Source organism: Salvia splendens, chromosome 10 (assembly GCF_004379255.2).
Source record: "Salvia splendens isolate huo1 chromosome 10, SspV2, whole genome shotgun sequence".
Lineage (NCBI taxonomy): Eukaryota > Viridiplantae > Streptophyta > Magnoliopsida > Lamiales > Lamiaceae > Salvia > Salvia splendens.
Window position 1 is genome coordinate 21,595,884 of NC_056041.1, and position 7,929 is coordinate 21,603,812.

The 7,929-nt window shown below is 44.6% G+C and overlaps 1 pseudogene; it reads right to left on the reverse strand.

Moving 5' to 3' along the window:
• Positions 1–339: 339 nt before the first annotated feature.
• Positions 340–6,899, reverse strand: LOC121752763 (annotated as a pseudogene).
• Between the last annotated feature and the right edge of the window lie 1,030 nt (positions 6,900–7,929).

Consider the following 7,929-nt stretch of genomic DNA (forward strand, 5'->3'; position numbering starts at 1 on the left):
GTAGATATTGGTCTTGTTTGACTTAAGCTAAATGCCAACTGAAATTTTGTTATCTTGTGAGATATTATTGATCCCTGATATCATAAATTATTGATAGTTAGTGTCGTAATTGAATAAACCTCTTGTCACTACTCCTTTGGAAATATCTCTCTAATATATCTCTTCCCATTCTCTCTACGTCATATCGGGATTATCCCATTAAAAATGAAACTTTATCTTACTTTACTTTTTCATCTCTCTTAATTTATCTATTTTTTTTCTTAATTTACAAAACAACGTTACTTAAAATCTCTAACCGAAAACTAAATATTTCATATTTTTTAGATGGAAGGGGTACATTCAATGTGATCTAGTGATGTGGGCAAGAATGAGTCCATCTCCTTGACAGAAACCCCTCCTTGAAGCACAGATTTCCTCACAGCATCCCCCAACTCCCCAGCCCTCTTCCTAATCTCCACCCCTTCTTCCGAAGCCATCAACTATCTCACCGCCATCTCCACCGCGCCCGACGGGACGACCCTGTCCTGGTGGCCCACTCCGCGGCCTCTACCCTATCCCAAGAACCCTGATCATCAGGACCGCGTTTCTGGGCTGGTCAGAGTGCATGGGCCACGCCACCACAGGCACGCCCATGCTTATGCTCTCGATGCACGAGTTCCACCCACAGTCCTGTAGCCCCGTGGCCCAAAATCTCCCACAAAATCAGCCCCCTCCCTCTCACCCTCTCCTCATACATCTCTGGCAACGGAGCTCTTCTCACATCTCCTTCGAAGATGTTGCCTCTGTCGCAGGGGCGGACGCAGAAATTTTTTCCAGTAAGGGCAATACTATATACTCCTTCAGCCTACAATTAAATGTCACATTTTTCTTTTTTTCATCTGTCACTAATAAATGCGTATCTTATTTCACTTTTTACCATCTTTTACAAAATTAATATAAGAACAAAATTTCACTAACTTTTTCCACCAATTTTTACAAAATCAAATAATTTCTTAAAACTTGAGCTAGTTTAAAATGGGACATCGATCACTTGGAAGACAAATATTTAACAATTGTAAATTACCGTACATGAATCTTTTTAAATGCAACACTTTTAATTTAAAAAGTATTTATACCGTCTTCGTTTCTCATTATATGTTCCAATTTTCTATTTTAGTCCGTTCCTTTTTAATTAGTTGTCTCGTCTCATTTTCATTACGTTTTTATAATGAATCTTACATATCATTAACTAAATATATAAATATAGGCATATAAGATTAAAATTTTCAATTTACTACTAAGAGCATCTCCAATAGAAATAGTCCAGCAATAGCATAGCCATAGCCTAGCCACAAACTCCTCCTGCCACATCAGCAGCACTAAAAACTTCTCCTGCCACATCATCAGGACAAGCAACTGGACAAACAATAGGTCAGACATAGCCTAGCCACAATACACAAAATTATAAAAACAAATAATTAACAATCACACAAAATACAGAACTAAATTTACGACACAGATACGGGAAAACTCAATAATAATATTGAAATTTAAAAAATTACATTAACCTAAAAAAAATCCTCCGCCACACACGAGCCCCCCCGCCTCCGCCTCACTCCTCGCCGTTGTCGCCGCTATCCGGGAACCCCAAATCTGCGGCATATGAGCCCGCGTCTAAGCCCCCCACCTATGCCGCGGCGGGATTCAAATCGGCCCGCATACTCACGAGCATTGCGTGAAGAAAACTCTTCTCCTCGGGGTCAGTTGCCGCCCTCCATTCAGCTAAGATCTTGAACATCTGAGCTCGCGTTTGTTTACGCGTGAAGAAGAGGAGCTCGGATGTCGACCCGCCAATAGGGGGATGCCGACTGGACCTCCTGGGAGGCCTGGCGAGCCCGTTGCGCCCGCCTTTGACCAACCGGGCGAGTGCGGCGAGCAAACGCGGGAGGGGACGGAAACTCCTGTACATCCTCGGGGAGGTCGTGGGAACCGCCGCTGCTGCCGCCGTAATCACCGGTATTGTAACACCCAGAAAAAGAAGAGAGAATAAAAAAAAGAAGAATTCGAAAATCACTCCTCCTCAACCCACGTTGAAACCACTCCCTCTTCCCTCACCCCTAAATCTCTCACATATCTTTAACCACCCTCCCTCTATATTAAACCTTCAAATCAGTTTATTCTTTTCTCACCTAATCGATCTCTGCTATCAAGAAAACAAGCTTCATTCTTTCAAGAAATCGAGAACCAAATTCGAGAGAGGGAGCTGTCGACAATTCTCTCAAAATCCGTTCAAGATATACTCCATCCCAATCTTTCTTTTATCGAACCATACATCAAGCATCGCACTTTGTTGCATCAACCGAATCCGAAACTAAATCTACAATTCATGCTTGTTACACCCTGTTCTGCCAAATTCAACTTCCACGCTGAACTCGGAATTAAATCTGGAATCCATCTCTTAATTGTTTTAAATCGAAGCAAACTGATAACTCGAACAATCCAATTCAAGAATCGAACCTAAATTTCACGAAATCAACTTAAGAACTCTACTTGCGGGGTGGTTCGGGTTGGTTTCGGGGCTGCGCGGTGTCGTTTCGGAGCTGCTCGGGGCGAGTTTGGACAGCTGCGCGAACCGGCGGCGATGTCGACCTGCTATTGCAGCTGCGAGAGGCAACGAGTAGCGGCGATTTCCGGACGAATGGAGTGCACAGCAGCGGCAGCGCTGCATCGAATTTCGTCGCACAACAGACACGGTGGCGGTGACTGCTCAGTGGCGGCGGCCAACGGACAGCAGCGAGCCGAACTAGTGAGAGTAGCGGCGATGGCTGCTCGGAACAGCGACAACAGCGACGGTGATGGCTGCTAGGTACATTTGTTGCGTCGTGACAGAGGGGCGGACACCCGGCGACGACAGATTTAGAATGTTTGCAATTCGTCGAGAGAGAGAGAAATAGAGAGATATAGGGACAGAAAGAGAGAGGCGTGATGAATGTGGGAGTATATTGGGCCTTTTGTTTTTTTAAGAGAATTGGGCCTCATTAACTAAAATTGGATGTTGTTTGGGCTCTTTTTATTTTGTTGGGGCTTCTTAATTAAATTGGAGATATAAGGTGGGGAAATAATTAAGTCTGGGGATTTTAAATTTTGAAGCATGAATAATTTATCCCAAGTCCGGAATATATATAATTTTTCTTAACAAAGGGAAATAGTTGCGATAATTCAATTAAGCGCTTATATAATTTTGGGAATTTAATTTAACATCTGGTTGAAATTACGAGGAGCCAACGGAGGAATTATGGGCGTAAGCGGCTGACCGGCGTCTCAAGCGACGCCTTGGGCGGCCGCCGAATAATCGAAAATACGTGAAAACAGAGAAACGAGATAAAAGACTTTAATGAGGGTGCATGCATTCTAATTAGTAGTTTTCTCGCGCTGATTGTTGTGTTATTATTTTATTTATCTAAAGGGAATTGTTCCGTGAGACTCTAATCCGGAAAGAGGAAATACTCAAGTGCGACACCTTTAAGCGAACGAGGTGGGCTTTCGAACTAAAGTTTTACTGTGGGCTTTCGAACTAAAGTTTTACTGTGGGCTTTCTTTTTAAATAAGGGCTATGCCCTAAGTATATTTTTTATGTGAAAATATTGTGAATATTTGTCATGCCGTATTTTGTTTTATCTATGGAACCTATCTGATGTGGCTTTTGCCATCAATGGAAAATCGAATTCGGGTCTGTTTAGGGAGTGAGTCCCTACTCAGGCTAGTGTACACCTATGGAGATCGTGCGCCATCTTTCGAGTTGGCCGGTCTAGTGACTTGGAATGTGGCCACATTCCTTGTCATCAATGGATCAGATACGGTAGACATTTATGGGAAAATGACTGCAGTCACGAGTTTTACGATGGAAATGATTTTAGTGTCTTGGGCGATTTCTAAAGTTAAAACCCCAAGGTCACTCAATGGTGGCATGATAAATACTTTTTATAAAATGTTTTCGGCATGAGTCCACTGAGTGCATCAAGTACTCAGCACTGCATTTCTTTTTAAAAATGTGCAGGTTGAGCGTGACGGGTGCGGTGGGTGTTGATCAAGACCGTTGAAGAAATTTAAGTGTCTAGAATATGTTATGTCTTCACACGTGGCATATTCCTTCTCTCAAATGCTTCCACTAAGTAATTGTCCTTCTTTTGAGTTCTTGTATCGCTGAGATAATATTTATTTTTGAGTTGTTGATTGTTGAGATACTCTGATTTTATTTGAGTTATTCCCATTTGTTTCGAGCTATGGTCGGTTGGTGTTGTTTTCCCCTTTCTTCCCCGCTTCTTTAATCCTCCCTTAGTCACGATCAACCGTGTTTTCTATCCTTAGAAAATGCGGGCGCGAAAGGTATAGTTCAGGCGCTGCTTCTTCGGCCAGCTAGCATCGACACCTGCCCGAAACTTCTCGGAGTCCATCAGCACCTCATAGCAGTTCCAGTAGGTGAACTCCTTATAAGCCCGGGCACGGGGAAGGCTTTCTCTGCTATCCTCCTGCAGTCGTCCTTAATTTGGCCACTGGTCTGCATGCGGAGGGCGTTGGTGTACAAGCCCGAAAATCGGGAGACCCCAGCCATGATTCGGTCCCACCCCTTCCGGCACTCCTCCCCGCTGGGTGGCCTCCCCTACGGGCAAAATGTCTTGTAGGTTGCTGTTATTTTAGCCCACAAGTTGACGATCCTCTGATTGTTCGAGGCGAGGGGATCATCGCAAACACTCACCCACGCCTTAGACAGCGCGACGTTATCCGCGTCCGTCCACTTCCTCCGTGCCGGGCTGTCTTCATCAGCCGGTTGCGACGACTCGCCGACCACCCTCTTGCCCTTCCCCTTCTTCTTCTTTGGTGTGCCCCGACCCCGCCCTACTCCCCTCGTTTGAACGGGGGTGTCCTCATCCCCGAGATCTATCCCCAACTCCTCTAAGGAGAAAGTATCACACCAAGTGAACTGCGTCTCCGATGGGGTCGATGTGTGCGAAGAAGCAGTCACAAAATCAAAACTGGGGCGATAGACGTTGTCCCCCCCCCTAGCGTCCCCTGCATCCCCGGGTACCCCGGCATCATCTACATCCCGGGTGCCCACCCCGGCATTATCTGCATCCCGGGTTGCATCCCCGGTACCCCCTGCCATCCCGGCATACCACCCCCGGATGCCATCCCGGGCATCATCTGCTGCCAAGGGTACATGTTGTAGTACCCAGCCATCGGACCCCATCCACCTCCCACGGGTACCGTGGGAGTTTGAGACCCGCTCGTCCTTGGAGTATGCTCGTTGTTGTGCTCCATTTCGCGTTGTTGTTCTTGTACAGAAATTAAGATAGAGAGAATACTCGTTAAAACAAGTGGTGCAAATGAAAATGACGTGCAAATCGCGTATATACAGTGTTTCAAAAATTAAATAATAATAAAAAAATCCGCTGGCCGATCGCTCGCCGATTGGGAGCCTACAATGGCGGCCAGTCGATCGGCCAGCGCTCGAGAATCGGCGTGCGCTCGTCGTTTTTCTCGCCGATTTGGCGCTCGCCTGCTGCAATGGTTCGGCGAGCGCCAGGGATCGGCTAGCCGGTCTGCTCTCCGCCATTGTGGATGCTCTAATGATGCGTATTGGAGGAGATACTTAATTATTAAAAAAACTTGGCTCACTATTCAATGCAAGTAATCGGTACTTTTTAAAAGAACCTTTAAGGTGTAATATTTTAATATTATAATTATTATCCTTTTTTTGGGTTGTCTTCTTCTTTCCAGAGCACTGCACAGCGCCATTGTTGTCCATTCTCCTCTGCAATTTTTATTTTTATTTTCTAATTCAGCCCCACTAATTATTCAAGTATCAATAATTTAGTTTTCAACAACATCCATATTGTAAATATTGTAAGGGCTTAATACAGTTTTCAAAAAATTTCAAAAAAATTAAAAGTAGAAAAGATAAAAATAAATCATTTTGGGTAAGGCTTAAGCCCTACCCTCTTCTTTAGTGTGTCCACCCCTGCTCTGTCGGCGTCTCTAATCACCCATATAAATTTCTGGTCACTTCTCTCCAATCCCTCAGCAATCTCCGAAATTTGATTATCCGATAAAGAACACGTGCTCCCGAACAAAACGAGGATCACTGAATTCAAGCTCTATTTATCCAACCATTTCAAGGATGCGTCTCTCTCTTCAGACTGCTTGCTTTCGGATACCGAGACCGGATTGAACGGGCCAACAACCCAGACGTTTCCAGTCCCGGTAGACTTCTCGTCGGCCAGGAGATCAAGGAAGGCGGCCTCGATGTCTCCCGAGATAAATTTTAGGAGGTTATGCTGAAACTGCATAACCTCCGCGAATTCAGGCGGGAAGCATCTCTCAGCAGATGGGACCTGCTCAATAAATGAGGCTTCGTTCTTCAGCTTGGTTGTTTTTGTTTTTCCAGTGTACTCCCAGTGGAAGGAGTACACGGAAAAGGCGGCGATGCTGTGGAAGCAGTAGGATGCGGCGTTGGGGAGGGCTGGCACGTCCTGTACGATATAGGGGATGGAGGAGTCGTACAGGACGACCAGCCTTCGGGCGGTGGGGGCGAGTCTCTGCGCCAGCTCGAAGACGGGCTGGCGCACGTGCATGGAGTAGAGGAGGGAGAGGATGAGGTGGGCGGGGAATATGGTGGGGGAGTTGGGGTTGGGGATGGGGGTTGGGTTAGGGAAGGGTGGGGTGGTGAGGGGGTGGAAGTGGATAGAGGGGGATGAGGATGGGTCCCAGCCGTGGAGGCGGGTCCGTGCTTGGCGGATGTGGGCCTCCCCGGCCTCGTAGTGGACGGGGATGTCGCGGGCGGCGACTAGGCGGGAGAGGTGGAGAAGCTGGTTCAGGTGGCCCTGCGCCGGGAGAGGCACCATCAACACGGTTAGAGGGACGACTTCTTGGTTTGTTGACATTGGAGAGGTTTTTTTCAATTTATTTGTGCAAGGATGTGTGGTTGTGGTTTATATAAGCTTTGTTCAATTATATTACTTCTTCCGTTGCTGAAAAGTATTAACATTTGGTTTGATACGAGTTTTTAATGCGTAATGGGTAAGGGATATTGGTCTCTAAAACCATGAACTTTGGTCAAATTTTGGTATTTCTCACGAACTTTGAAATTGGTCTTAAAAATCACAAACTTTACATTTTGTTTGTCATTTCCCATGGCATGTCAATCACCATAACCAACCAACTTCCGTGCATATTGTATCCTACTTGGCACTACTAAATCAATGTGATTTTCTACGTAGTATTTTATCATATTTGTCACGAACTTAAAAAGTAATCTAAAATATCATAAACATTTTACGGATGCCCACGTATATTAAGATTTTTTCTGAAAATATCTTATTTTGGCTGTCATGGGAAATAACAAACAAAATGTAAAGTTTGTGATTTTTTTGTACAATTTCAAAGTTAGTGGGAAATACCAAAATTTAACCAAAGTTCATGGTTTTAAGGACCAATATCCCAATTGGTAAAATATGAGAGAGAAAAAATAATTAAAGTATTATTAGGTGGTGTTCGGTTTCATAGATAAAATAGTACCATCAAGATATAATCTAAGAATGAGTCGTGAGATTATTTTAGTGGGATGAGGTTAGCTATGATTAATTATCCCATAATTATCGATCTAGGATTGAAGTGTAGACGTGTAGTATTGAATATATTGTTGTAGTAAGGACTGAAAGAATATAATATTAGCAAGAAATGATGATATTTGGAAATTATACTGACTTTTATGATCAACTTTGCATGTTTGGAGCTATTAACGCTATACGGCTTGGTCTTGGATTTCTCTTCCTTTTGATTAATAATTGAAATGTTGAAAATTTTGATGTTTGGCTTAGCATCAGCAGCTGTGTTCGCTGGCAAAGACGGCGTCCGTGCCGCTGGCACGGCTGACCCCTGCTCGCCGTTGTG